Source organism: Camelus bactrianus, chromosome 1 (genome assembly GCF_048773025.1).
Source record: "Camelus bactrianus isolate YW-2024 breed Bactrian camel chromosome 1, ASM4877302v1, whole genome shotgun sequence".
In the NCBI taxonomy this organism is placed as follows: domain Eukaryota; kingdom Metazoa; phylum Chordata; class Mammalia; order Artiodactyla; family Camelidae; genus Camelus; species Camelus bactrianus.
The window spans coordinates 65230947-65254692 of record NC_133539.1 but is presented as its reverse complement, the minus strand read 5'-3'; the positions used below and the strand labels follow the sequence as shown (position 1 = coordinate 65254692).

Sequence of the window (23746 nt, the reverse complement as noted above, 5' to 3'; positions counted from 1 at the left end):
TATCATTCAAACCAAGAGATGACAAGCATACTTGTTTGGCTTCATGAAATAAAGGAAGTTCCTAAGTTCTTGTGATTAACAGAACCATTGAAATTTAGATCTGCACATATATAGTCTGATTCTCCATTTTACAGATGAAGAAATCAAGGAATCCTGTGGGAAGGAAATCACACAATCAGGGTTATGCTGCTTGCTAGATAATACTGAGTCAGGATTAGAACACTATCTCCAGTCCAGGGGTCTTGCCTCATTTTGCCATGGCGCTCATGTTATGATGTACGCCCTTTCATAGGTAAGAATGACCAGGCGAAATAGAAAAACCTATTTCTTATTTAAAAACTTAAACAATTGTACATCGTTTCCATGAATCAAATGACTTTGACCCATGTGCTTCAATTACTAGAATAGTTATTACCACTTTGTTTACTGGTTACAGTGAGCACACTTTGTTTTTAGCCATTTTGGTTGTAGGCAGTGAGCATTTTGTTCCTATGATTTCATAAAATAGGAGGCAGAAGGCAAAAAGAAGCGATGATTTTTACACAAACAGAATAAAAACAGAGTAACATGACTGATGGATTGAATAGGGATTGTGAATGGAGAAGGGGTTATATGCCTCCAAGTGGAATTGGCGTCTGTGTGCAAAAGCATGGGGTGAAAGAACAGGGGTGGGATCGTCAAACTCCAGAACTTTATAGCCATCCTGCTACCTAATGGTCCTATTAGTGCACATTTTGAATTTGATTCATTTGTGTTTCAGAACTCATGACTTAATCTTAGAGTAATTTCCTTTTGCATCTTCTCAGACCCAACAAAAATGACAGACCAATGAAATGGTTCTGCAAACATGAACATTTATTTACCTACCTTCCTATCTGTAATGTGTTCAGCTGCAAAGCCATAAAAAGGAAAGAGTCAGACATATGGATAATTCACAGTCTATGTCTTTACCATCAGATTGCTAAATCACCTCATACATATGCATCTATTTTAATCGGCCATTTGTTATATATCCTTTCATCTCCCACAGATTCCATCACAATTTACATACATATTTCATTTGTTGTTTCTGCTGGGCTTTCAACAGGTAGAAAGTCCTCCCACCTATATCTGCAAATCCAAATCTCAATTATTCTTAAAGACCTGATTCAGATTCAATTCCTTTCACAAAACCATCTCATCCTGCCATTTGAAAATCGTCTCTTCTTCTTCTGATCCCCACCACAGCAATTATCTGTGGCTCTCAACATAACATTCACTTTTTATTTTATATTATATGTATTTGCAAATATGACCTTACTAAGTACAACTTCTTTGTGATCAAGGTCTTGTTCTTATTTCTCCTTGAATCTTGAGCAGTACCTGGCAGCTTCTCTATAAACACTTGTGAATGAATGAATGAATATAATCTTTTACAAATATCTGAAAGTCTGATGAAACAGGCTTTGTAGTGGTCCAACAAACCAGCACAGATATCTTCCAGAGGCCAAGTTTCCTTTGAACCAGCATACAAACAAAATCCAAAATCCAACTGTCTACATGTTTTAAATTTTATTTCTTTGTTTTATGCCTGAAACATAAAAATTTCAGCTAACAATCAACAGATCAGTTGCCTGAAAGGAAATACCATTTATTCTTTCAAAATATCGGAAAAAGAGTGAAACATGATTTTTTTTAAAATAAGCAGGAGTATACATTCTCAAGGGACCTACAATATCACAGAATAAGCACAGGTGCGTCTTCTTCACAGTCTGTGTTAGCTTACAAAAGACAGATTTCGTGAAGGGTGTCTATAAATAGAAATACTATTCCTTTTCTGAATTCAGAACCAATTATGTAAAAATTCAAATATATTTGAACTTGATAAAAGCCATTAAAATGTACTAAGCAAAGCAAACAAATGGTATTCCAGGCCTTGAGGAATATGAGGGAATCCTAATGTTTCTTCTCTGATGTTAAGTAAATCCATTGTTTTGATAGACTCTCAAATGCTGCAGTTCCTGTTCAGCTCCTTTCTACATACTTCCACGACGTTGCATAAATCTACATAAAATGCTGTTTAATACTTTGTGAACTGTACATAATTTTTCATATATCTATATATGATTCTACACATACTAAACCGAACAGTAAGAAAGCTATAGTTCTTTTTTTTTTTTTTACATTAATTCATTCTAATTAAAGCCATTTTTAGGAAATACCCAATGAATAAAGAATTTTATTTTCAGGTCACTGAGTACAAAACCCCTCAACTTCTCTTAAATTTTATTTTGTGGAATGCTACGTTATCTGAAAGGGAAATAATCTGGACTCATTTTTGGTTTTGATTTGCATGCCCCAATGGGGAAAAAAAAACTGGATTGACAGATTAAAAAATAATTGAAAATCCATTGTCTAATTTGAGTCATGTCTCCGTTAATCTCAAATTCTTTTCCCTGCGTACAACTTTAGTTTCAAAGTTTGGAGTTCAGTTGTCGATAAGCAGTTAGTATTTGAGTTTGGTTTCCCCTGAAGTTCACCCAGTGTTCAAACGGACTCTTTGCTCTTTTTAGAGATTTTGCAGCTTGGCATTTAAAATATTTTTTTCTCCTTAGTAGAAGTCTGGATTATTAGAAATGGAGCTGAAAGGGAACTTGGAATTTTTCTAAACCTTTTTATAAAAGGGAAAGACCCAGCTTTGAAAGCCAACCTCAACACTGATGCTTTTCTCTTAACTCGAAGCCAAGTGGCAAAGTGTCCCAGCATCTCACCAAATTAGCTTGTATTCAGTCTGAATAGAATCTGACCATTTTCTCTAATAGAATCAGCATGCAAATTCTAGCATTCATCTTTTGAAAAGCTGTATTTAAAACTACTGTGTGGGAGAGCAGAACAATATGTGGAGATATTATGCTACACTTGACAAGTTTTAGTTTCTGACCTATTATATAGTCTTTGAGCAAAAACTTATACAGTTTAGCTTTTTTAATAATTTCTCATAAACAAGTCAATAAAACCGCCAATATACGTTTGCCTGTATTCTCAAGTTCAACGTATATTTTATACGTAAATCAGCTATAGATGGCCCATCCAAGGTAGGGAGAGGAAAAGAAAGGTTAGTGTGAGGTTGATAAAATAGCACATTTGTATTTAATGCCTGGGTAGTCACTGAAATAATTATATAATTCATGTACTCTTTCAGCGAACATTTAAATTCTGTCCGTGTTCTAACCAGTTAATAATATAGAGATGAAGAGACAGCCCTTGTAGTCAGAGTTTACAATACTGTGAGGCACTAAGATTGGGTAATAAAAATCTCCTCTTGAGTAAGGATCAGGATCAAGAAGAGTTTCCTGGAATGGTCTGTGTTTGACCCTTGAAGAAAGCATAGGAACTTGGTAGATAGACCATGAGGGGAAACGGGAAGGGAAGGAGATATTTTGTATAAACAATAAATCAACTTATAATATTCTAATTTCCAATAATTGTATGATGCTGTAAATGAAATCTAGAGTGCAAAGAGTCACTTGGGAGATAGCCTGCCCTAGAAGAAAATCAAATGAATGCTAAGCACAGCACTTTCATGCTCCATACAACCTACTGCATTTAGAAGACTCTGCTGGCCTTTCCAAAGTTTACTGCGGGATTACAGACTGAAACTACACTCAGACTTTTCTTTCAGTTTTAAGTTGTTTTCCGGAGATGGTACTTAATCGCCAATTAAAGAATGCTGCCACTAGGTGGCGTGGTGGTGGCTTGGCTGGAACAGGCTGCATTCAGTAGACCGAGAAAGAGAGGGTTATGGGTCCCATGATTCCTATTTCTAGCTCTCTTCATTTTTCTTTCAAAAACTGTATCGGACAGGTAAGAAACACCTCAAAATAAGCTTTTAGAAATAATTGATTGTGTGATGTGATACCTGCACTAAAACATTTTCTGAGAGGTAGAAGGAAACAAAGGAACGCTTAGGGCTTTGGTATCATACACAGGATTCCTTTGCTGCCTCTGAGTTTATTACTTGTGTAAAAGCCAGCAAGTGCCTTAATTTCTATAAGCTTTGGCTTTCTCATATGTAAAACTTGAATAAGCATACTTATTTTACATGTTTGTTATAAGATAAATAAAACCATATGGTTCAATGTGACTTTGGAAAGAGCGTGGGTAACCATGCAGTTATGACCCATGGATATGTTTGCTTTAATTCCAACGGTTTCTTCAAATTCATAAAATTACATATAGAAATGCAACTTTTAGCCTCTTATGAAAAGCCTGAGGCTACATTGGGTCTTCACTGCTTCTATCTAAGAATTATTGGAGCTAATTTAGCTAAATGCCCCTCTCCCCACCATGGGCTCTCAGCACTTGGGTTTGCTATCATGGGTTTAGAATAGATTTGCCTGGGATTCTGGTGTATTAACATAAAACAAACAAACAAAACACAGCCTCTTCACATGAGTCAACAGCTTGTAGCCTTTCTGAGCCTCAGTCTCAGTTTCATGAAAACTCCCGTCCTGTCAGCACTGTCCAAATGGGGCTTTTCAATTCCCCTTCATTCCTCTGTTCTTTCCTGCTTTACTTTCCACACTTGGAGGAGTCCAACAGAGAAAGCCAATGTCAGACAGTCTCTTGAGAAATAATATTCTTTTCCGTGATGAAGGCATATTTTTCAGTTTCAAAATGAGACAAACTTGACTTGTCCAAGCAGGAATGAGCTGTTCATTAGATTCATTTACTTGTCTAGGAACTAGATTTAAAAAACTGTAAATCTAGCCAGCTTTTTCCTCCCTGTGCTCGCTCTTATGAACTGAATTGTGTAACCTCAAAATTCATAGGTTGAGTTAGGGAACTCTCAGTACATAAGCAAGTGACTCCATTTGCTGATATGGCCTTTAAAGAGGTAACTGGGTTAAAATGAGCCTGTTAGGGTGTAGCCCTAATCCAATCTGGCTGATATTCTTATAAAAAAAAAAAAAGTGAAGACACAGAGAGACACCTGGGGTGCTCATGCGCAGAGGGGCTGCCCTGTGAAGACGCAGCAGAAGGGTGATCACCTGGGAGATGAGCAAAGAGATCTCAGAGGAAACCAACCCTACTGGCTCCTGGATCTCGGACTTCCAGCCTCCAAAACTGTGAGAAAAGAAATTTCTATTGTTTAAACCACCCAGTCTGTGGTATTTTGTTATGGCAGCCCCAGTGAATGAACACACCCTCCAAAGAAGATTCTGGTCTGGCTACTCGGTCTCTGTCATTCCTTTGAGCAGGATGTTTTTAAAGTCTTCTGTGTTTGAAGGTCAGGAGCAAGGAGGGAGAAAAGCAAGACTGTGTGAAGCAGAAAAGGTCAAGGAGGAGTTTTCCATTTTTTGTGGGAAAGGGCAGGCTGAAGAAAAGCATGAGGACATGTAGGGTGGGGAACACAGCTTATGAGAGTTAAGAAAAATTTTGGTTTTTTTTTTTTTAAGGGGGTCTTGAGAAAGATTAAGAGTTTAAGTTATTCTGAGATTATGTTGCACAGACTTTTTTTTTTTTTATCAGTATCACATCTCCAGCATCAAACACAGTGGTCAAACTTCATAATTATTCTACAAATAATATATCTCTTGGTAACGATCAGACAGACAAACACCATCTACAAGTTGCATCTGGCATGAAGTTTTATGTTTCAGAAATTACCATACATAAAAAAAAATTTTAAAGGACAAGTTATTGATTCACTGAAGCAATCACATTTTAGAAGAAAAATCTAATTCTTTGACAGAGCTACAACATGCTTTTCACCGGAACCCAACTTTATACTGATAATCAGATTCTTACAAGTTCTAATTCCAACTCTCTTTTTGAAATACTCTTCCAAAATTTTAGTCGGTCAATACCAGCTCCCTGACCCCTGAAAAAGCATTGGACTACAAATGTGATGATATGAGTGAAAAGGTCTTGTAAATTAAAATGCACCATATATGTGCAAAGAATTATCATTTATGCGTGTTATTCTGAGGAATGATGACCTCTTAAAAACAAAAAATTTCTGTCCATTTCTTTAGGCTTTCATAAGAGTGAGCCCAAGATGTCAGCCTTGCTTGCCTTGAACTAGGTATGTTCAGGACCGCCAACACGTCTATTAAAATACGGCTCCACGAAGTGGATGTCTATTTTAGATGCAGTCTAATCTGGGGTGAGAAAGGAGTTACTTCAAATTTTATAACTTGATCTTTTATGGACACTGTCCCTCTGCCACTGTCTTGGACACAGACCCTGGACTGCATGGGAAGAATGTTCATTTTCTTTTTAAGGCAATCAAGGACCCCTTCATCAACAGTGATTTAAGTTTCTTTTCCTTTTAAGTAGGTTCCCATTATCAGTGTTCTTCCTCAACAGTCCCAGAGTTATAACTCTTACCAAACACACCTCTTCTCTTAAAACCTGGTGATAAGAATTAGCTTGGTTTAGACTGGGTAACATTTCAAAGCTATACCTCACGACCTAATCCTATGTGATCTGTCATTTTCAACACAACTGGGTCATACCATGACTCCACCTATCTTAGGATGAGTTCCCAATCTATACTGAAACACTTTCAAATGTTGGGAAGTGGCCTTTGTCCTCACTCCTTTTAAAAGACATTTTTATTGCAAATATTATAATTTATGTGCCATCCCTCACTGTGACTCCCACGAGTATCATGAGCCTGACACACAAAGTAACTGTTGTTGGCTCACCCTCGTGTGCCTGAGTTTGGCTGTGAGTCAATAGTCTTGGTCTCTCTCAAGTTCCTCTTCTACCAAATGGTGCACACTGAGACAGCAGGTGTGCGTAGTGTGCGGAAAACAGAAAAGCAGCATCTTTCTAACTAGAATGACATCTCTGCTCCTCACAATCCAAGCAGTGCCGGATTCATGCTTCTCCTGACATAACTATTGAAAATGAACTTGAGGATTTAAAAATGGAGGCACACTTTCAATAAAAGGTATAGTTTCCTAGTACTTCATGAGGCTGATCCATCTGAAGCAGAAATATATTCAAATAGGTCAGAAACTTGTAAAATGGATAACAGGAGATTTAGCTCATTAGGCTTATCTTGGGATCTGCCCAAAATACCAAAGCACTTGCTTCAGAGTGTGCTGAAGCTTTTCAGTTCACTGGCCCGGAGGTCAGTACATTCTCATCTAGTGCAAGGATAGTAAATTCACATGTCTGGAGGGACCAGGTGGTAACCTAAATTAGTGACTCGGGGTGAGCAGGAGCTATGGACCCTGAAGATACTCATCTCTCCTCTTGTAAAATGAAAGCATGGTCTAGAGTCTAGCTGATATTGATAGTCTCCTAGAGTTAGTTACCATTTCATATTACTCTGGACAAAATTTTCCTTGATAGCTGTAAACATCAGGATATTTCCATGAGGGTTTATGTCATACATTTAATATGTTTGGCACCCTAAAAATAAAATATTGAATAATTGGCCATATTTTTTTCTTTCTATGCATGAACATCATATAGATAATTCTAGAGTGTGTCATTTTTCTTTCCTGAGAAGATAATCATAGAAATGCACCTTTCTTAACATTCAAAAAATTACTACTATACTTGAAACCTTATCAAGTCCCCATTCACTTTACATAAAACTATAATCTAAGGTAGTCTAACAAAAGTATGTACGCTTTTTAGTAAGGAATTTGATTATTTTTATATAACTTTTTTTTAGATTTCTCATAAAAAATATAATCCTGGTGCAACCAATATTATTTGGTTTTTAAGATTATTTAATTAATTCACATACCAAGGATTAATAGGATTCCTGCTTTGAGTCAGATACTCTGCCAGGGGGTGGGGTAATAAATAAGTAATAATGATCTACTCTGTCCTCATGCAGCTAAGTATTTCACGGGGATAAGCATCCATTGGAGGTGTACTCTACCATTGTGGTTACCTTGGAGACAGAGCTAGGATGGATGTTGCCTGTCCTACATAGGGCCAGCAGGGTCCACCAATTGCTTATCTATTCCCAAAAGGCATTTTGAATGCTCATTTTGAAGCAGAAACAAATTCTTCTTTTACATTTAATTTATGATAGGTCATAAGTTTAACTTTTCATAAAGACATCATTTCAACTAAAGTAGATATCATTTAAATGATTCAAGACAAAAGTCAGAGTAAATTAATTTTAAAAGATAGCAAAAGGCTATTTCTAAGATTGTACCTAAAAAAAAAAATATGTGGGACTTCTTTTTGTTCAAAGGCCTGGATGAATAACACGTTTTATAATGTCTTAGGTGCAGATTTTGAATGAGAGTGTTAGAACAGAGCAAGATACAGACCCCTGAAAGAGGGCAATCTTTATAAACAATTGAGAGATGAAATGTCACCTTTCTTTTTTAGCCAATATTTAAAGCTCATTAGGTAAAACTACTCAATGATGCGGCAGAATTTTTAAATTGGCCAGGAGACAAAAAAAATCCCATCTATACCCGAAGGTAGTTAGCAGCAACTTTCCCAGTTAAGAATGTTAAATCTAGACGGAATTAATAACTAAAATATTCTAGGCTGCAAATTTCTTAACTTTCCTTCAAGAATAACACTCTAAATGTGAACCATCAAAGTAGACTTGACAGCATTTTACAGCATTCTTTCACCCCTTTTGAGTCCATTTACATTTCTATGACAATTTGACAGACTTAAACACTCTTTCTTTAACACAAACTAGGATACAGAATAAAAGGATAGATTAATTTTTCAGCGGCCATAGTTGCAAAGACAAGTGTCCGTTTTTGCAATAAATAAACACTAGCTATAGAGAATAATCACCTAACATGACAGTGGGCTGAGCCTTAGGGCAAAAAGTCACTATCTACTGAATGGAATCTGCCTCAAGACTAGAGCTCAGATATGGTTCCTTAGGGTTTCTGTTTTCGTTTCATAAAATGTACAATTACCAGAAATATAAGGAAAGGTAACTTTCTAAAAATACTTCCTTTGGAACTAATCAAAAACTGATAATAATGAAGTACTATTCTTATTGGTCACTGTGAATTGACTAACCACAGTCTCTACTTTGAAAGTCCATGTGCAATTCTCTAAATCTTTCTGGAAAGTCCTAGTAGGAAAGAAAAATGTATTTTTAGTGACATTCTTGTTTTTTAATTCTGTATCCTTCTCAGCACCTACATAAAACACTCTGGACATTTACTACTAACCTCAGGATCAGGCAACCAACTTTAAATATTTATCGTGCGTCTTCCTTTACTGATCTTTAAAATTGTTTAATATGCTGTAATTTTTCATATTGGGGATGAAGTGAAATCTAGATTATAGGAAATTTAATTTTGGATGTGACATCATTTGAGAGCACTGTTTCTTTGTTCTATTTCTCCTCTTGCCAAGTTTTTATAAAATACTCTCAGATAAGCACCATAGAGATCATAAGGACTTACTTATTACTCTCTGTATTTGAAAACAGTGGATGGAAAGCTACAGTTTTCATTACTGTCGAAACAGGACAGCATGGGAAGGGAGATTATCTTCTTTACAAATTCCTTTGGGGACTTCTGAATGCCAACCTGCAGAGCTATTTTTTTTCTTTTTAATTTTAGCTCTCATAATACCTATGTATTTGCTGTCAACAGATTTCTTAATTCCATAGCTTTGTTACAAAGTTTGAATAGAAGGAACAACCTAGAAAAAATTCAGAAAAATGCATCAATTCCAAAGACAAAGTGCTGAGAATTTTGCATTATGATAAAAAGATATGATAAGCAAATTAATCACACAAATAAGATAAGGAGAGAATGTTCAAATTTTTCAGACCAAAATGTTTTCAGGCATCTAATTAGAAGTGAAATGTTCGCTGATGGCCATTAAGGAATTAATGGCCTTCCATACTGATAATATAGGGTTTTTTAAGTTACTTTATTTACTTAATGCTTATTCTCTAACCTATATAACCTGAGTAAAAATGAAACAACATTAAATTGAGGGTGGAGACTGCTGAGGAAATGAGTGGAAAAAACTAAAATCAGTAATAATGTTCACCAGATTTGTAAATTTTTCAGATGCTATATTACTTCTTGTACCTTTGCTGACATCATCTGTAAAATGGGGTGAGAGACGGAGGAGACAGGATAATCTCTAATAGCTGTTCTAGACGTAACAGCCTATCAATTCAAAATGGAGTCCTGAGGATACTGAAAAGGAAAACTGAATTGAAATAGATATCAGTGATATAATAAAGGTTCGAAAAAAAAACCAAAATGGCTTTTGAAATCTGATGTTCCCCAAATTCCTGAAGCTTATAATAATCAACATCGTCACGCTACTGGCCAGACATACGTAAACAACTGAGCAATGTTTTGGGGAAATCCTGATTGTTTATAATAGAAAGGTAAACGTGATCCACATGCTAGTGCCCATTCTCAGAGGCATTTCACTTTGTTTTACTCAGCCCCTCTTTGGACACTTCCAGTGGCACAAGGCGCAGATCTTATTACCTTTTAAGGTAATTTCGGCAACAGTTCATTAACAGACTATTTCCAACTTCTATAAGCTTTCCATTCTGGAAAATTTTATGCACATGCTTTTTAGATAACTTAGAGTCAACTTAAGTAGTAAACTAATTAAGCTTGTCCCAGAACAGTGTCAAGGAAACTGTGCAAGATACACAAACAAATGGGAAACGCTGACGTCAATAACAATGCCAACTAATCTGGAGAGGCTACTCGACCTCTCGTGGCCTCACTTGTCATCTATAAAATGGGGACGGGAGAACAAAAGAAAGAAGATAATGTTCTATCTGTAGGAAATTATGAGCCTAAAATGAAATGCTAACAAGGCTGGAAAGAAAAACTGAGTAGTGAGTGCAGCCAGCCATGTTCTATTCATCCACCTTGACATTGCACTCAAGGCTAGCATTTCATACAAGACATAGATCAGGTCAGATTAGATGTCTTCTATATTTGACATTCCTTACTCTTTTTAAAAAAGGGTTTGGGGGAACAAGGGGGTTTGGGGTAAAAAAAAAAAGGTACAGTCTAAAAATAACAAGTAGCTTGCTGAATCCAGCAGACAGACAAATGTATACACTGTCTATTTTCAGAAGATGCCACGGAATACAGAAAGCCTACCTAAGCAGCGAATGCTCTGAGAGACAGTGCATTAACTTTAGGAATAAGGGAAAAACATTTGGCCATCTGAGAAAAGCTAAATCTTGTAAGTGGCTATTTAAAGATATGATAAACAACAATCCTTGTCAATCTAGAAAGGTGAAGAAAAAAGACAGTCTTGCTGTTTGTGAGATCTAACTGCTCCCTTTCCCTGCCTCTGTCAGAACAATGAAAATGAAAGTAATTGAATCATGTACTCTTAGGTCAGGAAAGCTCAGGAATAAAACCAACACAATCCTGATGGAATGAACGGTATTTTCTCGGTTGAAGACCAGAAGGATTCATATGTCAAAGGCCAACTGTATACACGCACTGACTGAGGGATTTTCAAGTCAATTTCCTAGAGGTGAAAGGTTTGTTTCCTGACTCTAGAAAACAGCAGTGCTAAAGAGACCAATCAAGAAAGTAATGGCAATTACTCATGTTTGAGAACATAAAGACATTAAAGTCACAATGAAAATGAGAATACTAATCAAGCAGGAATGAAAACACTTGCTATGTACTATTTTTTTCTTCTCCAGTTTAATCTGGAAAAATACTAGATCTAAGAGATATATATATGTTAGACATAAGAATGAAACTTCAATATAGGACGCCAAATAAACTCTCAGATTATTGTCCCCTGATGCGTACACTAACCCCTGTAGTATATTCACATGCCAGGAGTCATCAAAACCTTAAATATGTAGATCACAGCATCAACAAGTGCTTGGTGAGGTGGCTCTAACTCTACCAGTAATAAGCTATGTGATCCTGAACAAAACATATCCCCCTCTCTCAGCCATTGAAATGGGATCGGGAATGGGGGCAACAGACTATATCTAGACTCTTTACAGCACGATGAATTTAGTTGTATCTTGATAAGCCTGTGTTCCTTAAGTTTCTTGATGTTAAAGAGAGGCTCTATGTTTGAAATTAATGATCAGAAGATCAATGCTTTTGCACAGATAAAGTAAGTGGGCAGGCTACCCAAGTATTTTAATGGATGGTGAAAATATCTTATTTTTGACAGCAAGGTGAAAAAGCTAATAAAAGCATATAAAATTTTTCCCAAAGGTGCCACAGCCCCACATTCTGTGTGGTAATTGTGAAAGATCATCTGGAGAAGGCTGTTGGTATGTATTTGTTTTCCGATTTAGCTAGTCAACAGCTGGATTCTTAGAGAATGAAACAAAGAGTGCACAGGATTCAAGGAGCTAAGCAGAGTTTATTATAGAGCTTGACACATTACAGATGGACCATAAATATCCATTGTAGGGATGAGTGAATGGAAATGGAAAATAACTGAAATGGAGATATGCGGAGAGGGGGCAAAAACAACGCTCTAAAAAAATGGGAGTCATCAAATTAGATCTACTTCACAAATTTATAAATTTTACTTTTCTGCATTTAAATAACACTTGCCTTTAAAAAAAGTCAGTGTCTGTTATTTCACTTGAACCTCACCATAACTCTATGGGGTAAGCTCAAAGACTCGGGCTGAGAGGGCTAATACAGCTTAACTCTGCCATAAATCTGGTAAACCATAGAGCTGGACATGGAACCTAGTCTTACATTCAACCCTCTGTGTGTACCACCAACACTGATCCATAAAGAGGGAAACTATTAGCACAGAAACTCATTAAAATCATGTTTACACTTTTATTAACCTAAAATCATATTTATTTAACTTGATATCTCATTAGTTTATTGGAGTCATTACTGCCTGTCAGTCAGAGAGAGTAAATGAGTGAATATCCTTCACAACAGAAGAACAAGCAGGGCTGTAATTAATGACTTTGGTAATAACAGCCTCGTGCTCATACACATTGATTTGCAGATATGGAATATACACTTTGAACCTCTAGGGAACAACATTCTTCTCTTCTATGTACTAAGAATGAAATGCTATTAAAAATAAATTCTTTTACAACTTCTGTTCCTAATAACCTCTTACATATGGACATTCCTCTAACATCAATAACCTAACTGATTTTGAATCCTTTATGCTGTGAAAATTTTGCATTTATTTCATTCAGAGGATAAAAGTAGATATACCAAAGTTACTTCCTACACATAAAGAGCTTTATTGCTGAGGTTCCTCTGCAGTTGGCACTTGAGTTTTTAACACACAATGGATAAGAGGAAGTTTAAATATACAACCTCACAAAACTATTCCCATTAGGGGTTTTATACTTAACAAATTCATATGAATTTTGAAAGTCTGAAATGTCTACATCTTAAAGTCATATAACATGATCCTCTTTAAACCTTACATAACAAGTGATATGAAAGTTGGATTGAACACTCAATTCTCCTTTATTTTACACTTCAAAAAAAAATCCTAAAAAAAAATCCACATGACTTTAAGCATATATAATACAATTTTAAAAGTACCATAAGCCATAAAAATATAGGCCAAGTTTTAATTAGCTCTGCATATTCCCAAATAAATAAGATAATGTCTAGTCAACTGTAGGCATTAATAAAATGATAAATACACAGCAACTTAGGAGAGATGAATCCACTGCAACTTGGAGATATAGAAGAATGTTTCAAGTAAAAGAGGCATTTGAGCTGTGCTCTTGAAAGAAAAATAAGTTACACAACAAAAAGATCAGCTCATACGTAGAGGGGATGCAAGATGGAGGAAACAGCAAGGAAAACACACAGAGACTGAAAAGATGTCATAGTTCCAAAGAACATAGATTGGCTCTGTGGCTCTAATGAAAGCAGTAATGGAAAGGTAAATAGAATACTGATGTCAGGCTTTGGAAAGTCATGGATGCTCTGTCTACATGTAGCAAATATTCAAATATTTGAAGGTATATATGATTGTTCAAAGCTTTTGAATATTAGCATTTCTGTGTTTGAATAAAGAATATCTACAAAAAATCTACAGCTAACTTAATAGTGAGAAACTCGAAGCTTTCCCAGTAAGATCAGGAACGGGGCAAGTATTTCCCCCCTCACCACACCTTTTCAATATCCTACTGGAAGTACTAGCTAAAGAAATAAGACTAGACAAGAAAATAAAAGATACACAGATTGGGAAGGAAGAAATAAAATTGCCTTTGTTCTCAGATGACCAGATCATCTTCTATGTAGAAAATTTAAACAGAAATGACAAAAAAAAACCTCTTGGAACTAATAAGTAATCATAACAAGGTTACAGGATATAAGGTTAATATGCAAAAGCCCATTGCTTTCCTATATACTAGGAATGAATGGAATTCCAAACTAACACAATGTTATTTACATTAGTACCCAAAATGAAGTAAGTATGAATATAACAAAATATGAACAAGATCTATACAAGGAAAACTACCAAACTCTGGTGAATAATATCAATGATGAACTAAATAAGTGGAGAGATATTCCATGTTGTGGAGAGATATTCCATGTTATGGAGAGGAAGACTCAATATTGTCAAAATGTCAGTTCTTCCCAACTGGATCTATAGACTCAATGCAATCCCAATCAAGATCCCAACAAAGTATTTTGTGAACATTGAAAAACTAATTATAAAGTTTATACAAAGAAGCAAAAGACCCAGAATAGCCAACACAATATTGAAGGAGAAGAACAAAGTTGGAGAACTGACATTACCCAACTTCGAGATTTACCATAAAGCTGCAGTAATCAAAGCTCTATGATATTGGTGAAATAGACAACTAAGCCAATGGAACAGAATAAAGTCTGTAAATGGATCCATATAAACACAGTCAACTGATCTTTGAAAAAGGAGCAAAGGTAAATGTAGTCTTTTCAACAAATAGTGCTGGGACAACTAGACATCCACATGCAAAAAAACCGAGTCAAAGCACAGACTTTACACCCCTCACAAAAGCTAGCTCAAAATGGATCACAGATCTAAAAATAAAACACAAAGTTTTAAAACTCTAGATGATAATATAGGAGAAAATCTAGATGGCTTTGGCTACAGCAATTTTTTTTTAGGTCCAACAACAAAGGCATAATCCATGAAAGAAATTACAGATAAGTTGGGCTTCATTAAAATTAAAAATGTCTGCTCTGCAAAAAACAATGTTAAGAGAATGAAAAGACAAGCCACAGAATGGGAAAAAATATTTGCAAAAGATACATCTGATAAAGGGCTGTTATCCAAATCACACGAAGAACTCTCAAAACTCAACAACTGATTAAAAAATGTGCCAAAGACCTTAATAGACATGTCACCAAATGAAATATACAGATGGCAAATAAGCATATAAAAATACTCCACATCACATATTATCAGGAAAATGAAAAATTAAACAATAAGGAGGTACCATTACATACCTATTAGAGTTGCCAAAATCTGGAACACTAACACCACCAATGCTAGGAATTATGTGTAGCAACAGGAACTTTCATACACTGCTGGTGGGAATGCAAAATGGTACAGCCACTTTGGAAGACAGTTTGGTGGTTTCTTACAAAACTAAACATACTCTTACCATACAGCCCAGTAAGCGTGCTCCTTGGTAGTTACTCAAAGGAGGTGAGAATTCATGTTCACAAAAAAATCTACACACAGATGTTTACAGCAGCTTTATTCATAAGTACCCAAACTTGGAAGCAACCAAGGCATCCCTCAGAAAGTGATGAGATAAATAAATGTGGTACATCCAGACAATGAAATATTATCCAACACTGAAAAAAAAAGAGCTATCAAACCATAAAAATACATGAAGGAGCCTTAAATACGTATTACAAGGTGAAAGAAGCCAATCTTAAAAGGCTTCAAGTAAATGACATTCTGGAAAAGACAAAAATATGGAGACAGTAAAAAGATCAGGGGTCGACAAAGACTGGGAATGGGGAAGAATGAACAGGCAGAGCACAGAGGGTCTTGAGGGCAGTGAAAATACTCTGTATGATACCACAGTGATGGATGATACACATCATTATACATTTGTCCAAACCCATAGAATGTACAAGACCAACAGTGAAACGTAATATACACTATATTTTGGGCGACCATGATGCATCAGTGTAGGTTCATCAGCTGAAACAAATATACCACTGTGGTGGGGAAGATACTAATAATGGGGGAGGTTATTCAAGTGTGGTTGCAGGTTATATATGGAAAATCTCTTTACCTTCCTCATTTTCCTGTGAACCTAAAACTGTTATAAAAAAAGAAAAGTCTTTAAAGTTGAAAAAAAATTCTGTTTGGTCTAAGACAGAGATTTGCTATGTGCCTGTTCTCACTAATTAATGTGAGCAAAGGTGCTATTTTTATTAAAGCACTTAATGTCTTGTTTTCATGCAACTTTGAGAAAAATATTAAAATGCAGGATGATATTTTATTTTTGTTGTTAACAACTTGCTTCTTCAATTAGAAGGAAAAATCAAGAAAACATTTAGAGTAGCACATTACTGGAATTCTGTAATGAGAAGTACATTACTCGGCCTACGTGAGTTTGGAAGTTACAAAGCGCCATGGTATATGCGCAGTCATCTGTGTGAGGCAAATAAATGAAGACAAAAAATGCTGTTAATATTTTATGATTATTTTATCTTTACCTCCCATATTTCTAGTGTTTCCTTGATCGATGGAGAAAAGTGAGAATGACAGCTTGTTAATGGTATTTGACAGTGACAGCACAATGCTAAAATATTTCATTGATTTAGACATTTTTATTTTACTTTTTAAATTGGTCCATGTGCTAAGGAAAAAAGGCTAGTCAGGATAGTTGTTTGGATCTTTTAAAAAACATTTTCAAAAAGTTTACCTATGCATATTTGTGTGTGTGTGTTCACATACATGTACACTAGAAACTAACACAACGTGTGAATCAACAATACTTCAGTAAAAAACCTTACTTTTCTCTAGCCTAGATGACTAGTAGGACTAATTGGGAATTAGTAGGACTAATTGGGAATTTTCCTTCACATGCATTTGTCCTGTGTAACCTGTTTTCACCTTGACCTAGCTTAATATCTTTCGAAATGAGATCATCTCTAGTGAAAAGTAATTAGAATTATGTGAAATTGACTAATGAGATATAACTTCATTTTCATTCATTTGCACATAGCTTTATTGAAAAGGGTCAAGAAAATTAAGACTTGGAAGACCAAGTTGAACTTTTCTGTAAATATCAAATGTCTATATGCCTAAGAACATAAATACACAGTGCATTTGAAATAGCTTAAGCATTTCTAATAAAAGGGTCAGCCTATGCTCTAAACTATGGTTTCAATCTTAGGAGTTTCTGAGCCCTCCTTGAATAACTGATAGCACTTCTAGTAAAGAAAGGCCAGGACTTTATATGGCTGAAAAGAATCAGTCATGTCAGTCAATGGATTTGAACAATTTATCAAAGATTAAATAAAGGAAATTTGACAAATTTATTGTTTATAATTGCTTGATCCAAATTATCAGCTGCTGAGAGATGGGAATTTTCACTTCTCAGTTAGCTGAGGTGCCAAAGGCTAAAAATTGAGTTGGAAAAACATCTTGAAAAGGTATATACCATCTAGTTCAGGTCAACCCTTGTTCTTCTTTTAGCCCCATACTTGCAGATGTGAGCACACAGCTTGGGCGGGGGGGACTCCATTTTCCTTATCATATAACAAGTAAGAATTTCAACACGCAATGTTCTCCAGTGGAACTTTCTCCAGTGATGGAAACTGTCAATTTCTACACTGTCCAACACTGAATCCACAAGCCACTTGTAACTACTCAGTACTTAATTATGGTTATTATGACTGAGGAACTAAATTTTTAGTTTTATTTAATATTGTTTAATTAACATTTTAATTTAAATAGTTATACATGTCTGGTGTCTATTCTACTGGACAGCTCAGCTTTGATGTATGAGAAATTACTCACACTTTCCCGGAACTTGAATTATAAAGTTCCATGCCCCAACCAGGTAAGCATACTGCCTTTTAAAATCCTGCAGACTCAGCCATTTACCCAGACACCATACTATCAGGTGTCCATCTTTCTTCAGATTTGCCCTGGGACTGCCCATCACTCCTCAGAAGTGTATACAACTTTGCTTCAATAACTCCTGTGTTTGTCTTGGTTAGAGATGGTTACCATTTCTTTCTACTCTCCAGAGGTGGGGCTGCTTCTGGCTCCTAAAACAGATGCAGTTTAAGAGTGGGTAGTGGCAGAAGTATCCTTATCTTTCAGAAGGGCTTTTTATGACATTCATTGGAAAGATAATTAATTAAGTCTAATTTAGAAAACCTAAGTGTAACAGGATGTTGAGTATATTTTTATGTGGTCCCAGAATTGTAGCTAAATCCAAGGTTACAATACACAACTCTAAACACCTCACATTCTTCATCAGCACCCTAGAATTAGAGCCATACACCTTTTATATAGCACACACTAAGAGAGGGAAGAATCACCATCCTACCCCTTCCTCCCAAGTTAACGGGAGAGGGTTTCCTTGGAGCTGGGCCTTTTGAGGAGCACAGGATTCATGAAGACAGTCAATGCCCCTCCTTCCTTATGGGTTAGGAAAAGAACACCTCCTCTTCCCTCTCATAGAACTTGGACTGCTGTCAAGGAAAGGCTGGCATCTTACTCTCTGAGCAAATAGTATCTCTGTCTTGACAGTGTAGCTGAAGTAGAGGGTGATTCAGGAGTCCTTAGAGAAATGTGACTTGAGTTGTCTGAAGTTTGGGGCCTGGAAGAAAATAGAAAATGTGCTCACGTCTGACTGGAGACTTGGAAATCAGGCTGTCTGCTAGAATAGATGGTGAAGCAGTTCTCGCAGTAGCGTGGTGTGTGAAGGGAAAACAGAGATACCCCCATTCCGTCAGCTTCTAGATCCCTTGGAGGATACAGAAAAAGACCCCTGGCTCGCCCGGCTCTACACGTTGAAAGCCCAGTTGGCTGTGGGCAAAAATTGGGATGCTCTACCCTCTGAAGTTGTTTTGATTGTGTACTCCTGATGGGGTCAACTGAAGATACCGCTGCCCCTCTGAGAGGGTCCCAGGAAACTGAACATCACTCCAAGGAAACCAAGCACATTGCTTACGTGGAGACCACTGTATTAAGTGAAGCCCTGGCAGCAGACAGAACCAAGCTAACCTAGAGCAATGCCGCGGACACCACTCCACTATCTTCATGGGTCTGGTCAGAAGGAGATCTCCGCCTTCCCTCTCCTCTTCCCTTCCCCGGAAAAACCAAAGGCTTTAGGCCTAGAATAAGTAACAGGAGAAGTCACCATGAGAACCCTCTTTTTCTCCACTCCACAAAACTAAGGATCTTAGGTTTAGTTTCCTAAACAGAAGAGCAGTTGGCTGAAATCAGACATGAGATTAGAGTTTTATGATAAAGTGGATCAAGTGGTCAGAGAATCAGAATCCATCCAGCTTGTCATTAAGTGACAGGAAAAGGATATTTGGCAAAACAAAGTTAAAAGTAATGACAGGAAGAACAAAGACAAAATATAAGTATCTTTCATGTTGTATCTATCAGGTTGAGACTACTCTTATGAGATCTACAAGAAATAGGATGCATCTCTGTCTTTTGGTCCATCTTTAACAGCACTCACTCTTGATCTACATCAGTAAGGAAATGTTTCCAAATGATGTGGCAAATATTTATTACATATACATATCATTAACTATTTACAGTGTACTTCACCACCCCCTCCAAAATTTCAATAAGGTAGGGTGGGCGATGAGCTAATCTGTAAATTTTCTTTCTTGATTTTTAAAAATCACTGCCGCTGAAACAAGCACTTGGCGGAGGAAATAGCAGCTTACTGTGTAATTAAAAGGGTAGTCCCCTTCTACCTCTAAAGCACTGCCCTGACTCTAAACACTCCTAGAAGGTCCCTTTAGAAATTGCTTCTAGTGTTTCCTTCAAGTTAACCTCAGTGGTGGGAAATCTTATCCTCTGAGTGTAAATACAGTTTTTGGAGACTAACTACACTCAATTTTGTACATTTCCCCTGTGCTGGGTATCAATCACAGTGCTAAGTTCTGAAGATGGAGGAGGCAATACTAAGAAAAAAACACCTAGGCTTTGGCAACAGACATGGGTTTAAATTCAGGCTAGAGACTTCATGGGTAGTATGGTCAGAAGAAAGCTTCTTAACATCTGTGAACATCCATTTATTCATCAATGAAATGGAAATGATACTTTGTGACTGTACTGTATTGAAAGGATTTAATGATATATATTATTTGTAAAGTATATAATATCTGGGGTTCAGAACATGTCCGAATGTTACTTATACCCGACATAGAAAAGTATGTTATGTCATGGCTTCTAAACTTAAAAGTCTAGTTATAGAGACAGAGATATAATGATAATTATAATACAACGCAATTTGATTGTAATAATACTCTCAGATATGAGCAGACTGCTATGAAAATAAAGAGACAGATGATTGACTTTCTTTGTGGAGCTGGAATGGAGATATTTGAGCTGAGGCTTGCAGAAGGAGACACTGCTCAGGTAGAAAGGTTTGAACACAGAGCACTCCAGGCATAGCCAAAAGCAAATACAAAGAAGTACGAAGTGTTCGGTATATTTGGAGAGTGGGGAGAAGTGAAGTGTGGCTGGAGCATATGGCATGTAGGGGGAGTGGCAGGAGATGCTGCTGGAAAAGCAGTTGGGGCCAAAATGACAAGGCCAAAACCATCGACAATGGTTTATCGATGCTCTGCTAAAGGGCTTGGCATTTATCCAGCAGGCAATGGGGATCCAGCAGAGGTTTTTAGCTCGGCAATGCAATGAGTGGATTTGTTTTTTAGGAATTATTTCTCTGGCATCCCAGTAGCTGATGAACTGGAGTGGAGAGAAACTGGTTTCAAGACCTACAAGCAACAGTCTCCTAACTGGGCTCCCTGCCACCATTTTAGACATGCTGAAGTTGAGGTGCCTGCGGGACACCCAGTGCAAACCACACTCAGAAAGCTAAACACAGGAAAATCCTACTCAAATGCAGATAAATTACAGGGTAACTACTGCAAAACATTCCTTGCTTTACAAAAGGATTTATTTCATGATCCAAGAGTTCCTTTAAATAGAAAGTTTTCAGTGCATTTAGGCAACCCTTTACAGCTCATTAACTACTGATAAAGGCGGAGAAAGTCACGCAAATCTTAAAGACGCAGTGTCCAGAGTTCATCATGGAACGAAAATAAAAACTTTGGAAGTTATCGTTTATCAGTGGGAAAAGGTATTTGATTTACAAAAATGTTCAGATGTAATTTTATAGAAAACAGCTATTTCCTAAGATTTGTCTATGAGCGTCTCACTGTGCACATACAGTACAAGTATACAATATGGCTTATGTAGTACCTTACCTTGAACTAGTTCAGAGAATCCCTTGTTGCTAAAGAAAAAATATGTGGCCAACTGAAAATTACCTCTCATCATTTATTCTTATTTTCCTACTAACAAAATACGTATTTTAAATAAGTACATTATAGAAAAACAAGTGACATCCTTGACAAACCTTCCTTGTAGTTATATGCGGTCATCTCTTTAAATTAGAGCTGAAAGGATATAAACAAAAAATGTTGTGAGACTCAGAAAAGCCAATTAAAATTAGCTGATTTGGCTTGGAGGAAAACATTTTGTTATCCTCTGCTTCTTCCTTCTGCCATCATGGAATGCAGATGTAATGGCTAGAATTTCAGCAGCCATCTTGAACCAAGAGGTAATGAAAGCTATCACTGAGGGTGGAAAAGCAGGAAAATAGAAACCTGGGTCCCTAGCATCCTCTGAATCCTATGCCAGCTATGACTGTATACCTTCAGACCATTTTTATGTAACAGACATAAACCTCAATCTTATTTAAACCACTAGTGTTATGAATTTCTGTTGTTACATTACAGTGAAAATTAATCCTAACTGACACATATCATATCAAAATACAACATATTCTTGTCTACATGAGTTGTCAGGGTAAGAAAGTATAAAATGAATTAAGGAGAAATGTTCTATCATTCTGAATTTTCTAGTTTGACAGATAATGATGATGAGAATAAGAATATCCCCTCACATGAGGACAGGACTTTAGAGATAGGAACTTTTCCATCCATGACCACATTTAATCCTCGATGTAATTTGTGATAAAGCAGCAGGATTTCTTTTCACCATGTCAACAGATGATGGAATTAAAACTCAGAGTGACCTGCCCAAGGTCAAACAACTGCAATTGAGGGAGTTAGAAAATCAAACCCTGTGACTTATAATTTATCGCTTTTCTGCTGATAACTTGCAGGTTCTATATGAAATACGAAGATTCGTCACATTGTTATATGCTATTAATTACCTGATTTACTTATATGAGCTTTTTTCAGAGGAAATAAAAAAGATTTGGCTTCAGGAGTTTTCCACCAGTCTTCTGTTTTGGTCATGTTGGAGAAACAGTGAGTAGACTTACCATCCCACCTTAAACAACCCAAAACCAGACAATGGTTTTCAGGCAATACAGGGAACAGCTATCATCCTTTGAAAGAAGGGAAATAAATATGGTGAGCATTACCATCCCTCCAGAAAGAAGTTTCTAGGCAGCAGCACAGAAAAGAAGAACCTGGATGGCCCACTGACTCACAGAGTTGAGAAAACAGAAATTGGAGTTCAGAGAACCAAGTGGCTGTAACTCCAGGGCAGAGCACCACAGAAGAAGACGAAAACTATAAATTTCTGCACCGCCCCTAAGTATCTGGACGGATACTGACCTGCATGTACGTGAGAGGAAACTACCTAAGGCTAGGGAAAGAACCACTAGAAACAATTCTTGGCGCTCATACAGAGCTAGGAGGAGTTCATGTTCCCACACATCAGAATGGAAGGACCTGGTAATGCAACAGGTTTTGGAAAGAGCTCTAAGAAGGGAATCACTATGTATATTTTCATGTTAATAACATTCTGGAAAAGTCAACACTACAGTCTTAGAAAACAGATGGAAGAATGGACACTATAGCCATCCAGGACTTCACAAGGCTGAACACAGATGACAGCTGCAGTACTTCTGCCTAACTTTGGTATCTATCAAAAAGAATTACCCAAATAATTACTAGTCACTCTTTCTGAACCAAGCACTATTCTATATATTGGGGTACAGCAAAGAAGGGAGATAAAACTCTCTGTCCTCATGGGCTTTGTATTTTGGCAGAGAGTAGAAAGGAGGTCATAAATGCAATAAATGTTATATTGAAGGAAGTAAGGGCTATTAAATTATTAATTAAAAAGTATAAATGGGGGTAAAGTCTTCGGCTATGTTGAGGGGGGCGGTCATACAATTTTAATTGGTTCATAGATTCATCACAGCAGATGAGACCAAAGCCCAGAGATGTGGCCCAACATGGCTGGAGAGAAATAAGCAAAGAAAACAACAAAGAGATGAAGTCAGAAACACAGCAAGGGATCAGATCCTCCAAGGTCAATGCAAAGATGTCTGCTTTTTAGTGAAAAGGGGAAACCCTGCAGAGTTTAAAGCAGAGATACCCCATGATGTCCCACATACTTTGAAAAGATACTCAGGCTGCTGTTTGGATTAGGGTCCAATAAGGTAATGGTAGAAACTGGAAGACCAGTTAGTAGGCTACTACAATATTCCACAGGAGAGCTGCTGACGGTTTGAACTGTGGACAAAGTGAGAAGTCATCAGATTATGCTTATAGTTGAAAAAAGAAAGCCCTGAGAG

General features: G+C 36.8%; 1 protein-coding gene across 6 annotated transcripts in view; it reads right to left on the bottom strand.

Annotated features, from left to right (window-relative positions):
* FGF12 (fibroblast growth factor 12) overlaps positions 1-23746 on the bottom strand; it is a 501860-nt gene that overhangs the window by 31970 nt on the left and 446144 nt on the right. The gene's annotated exons all lie outside the window — the stretch shown is intronic.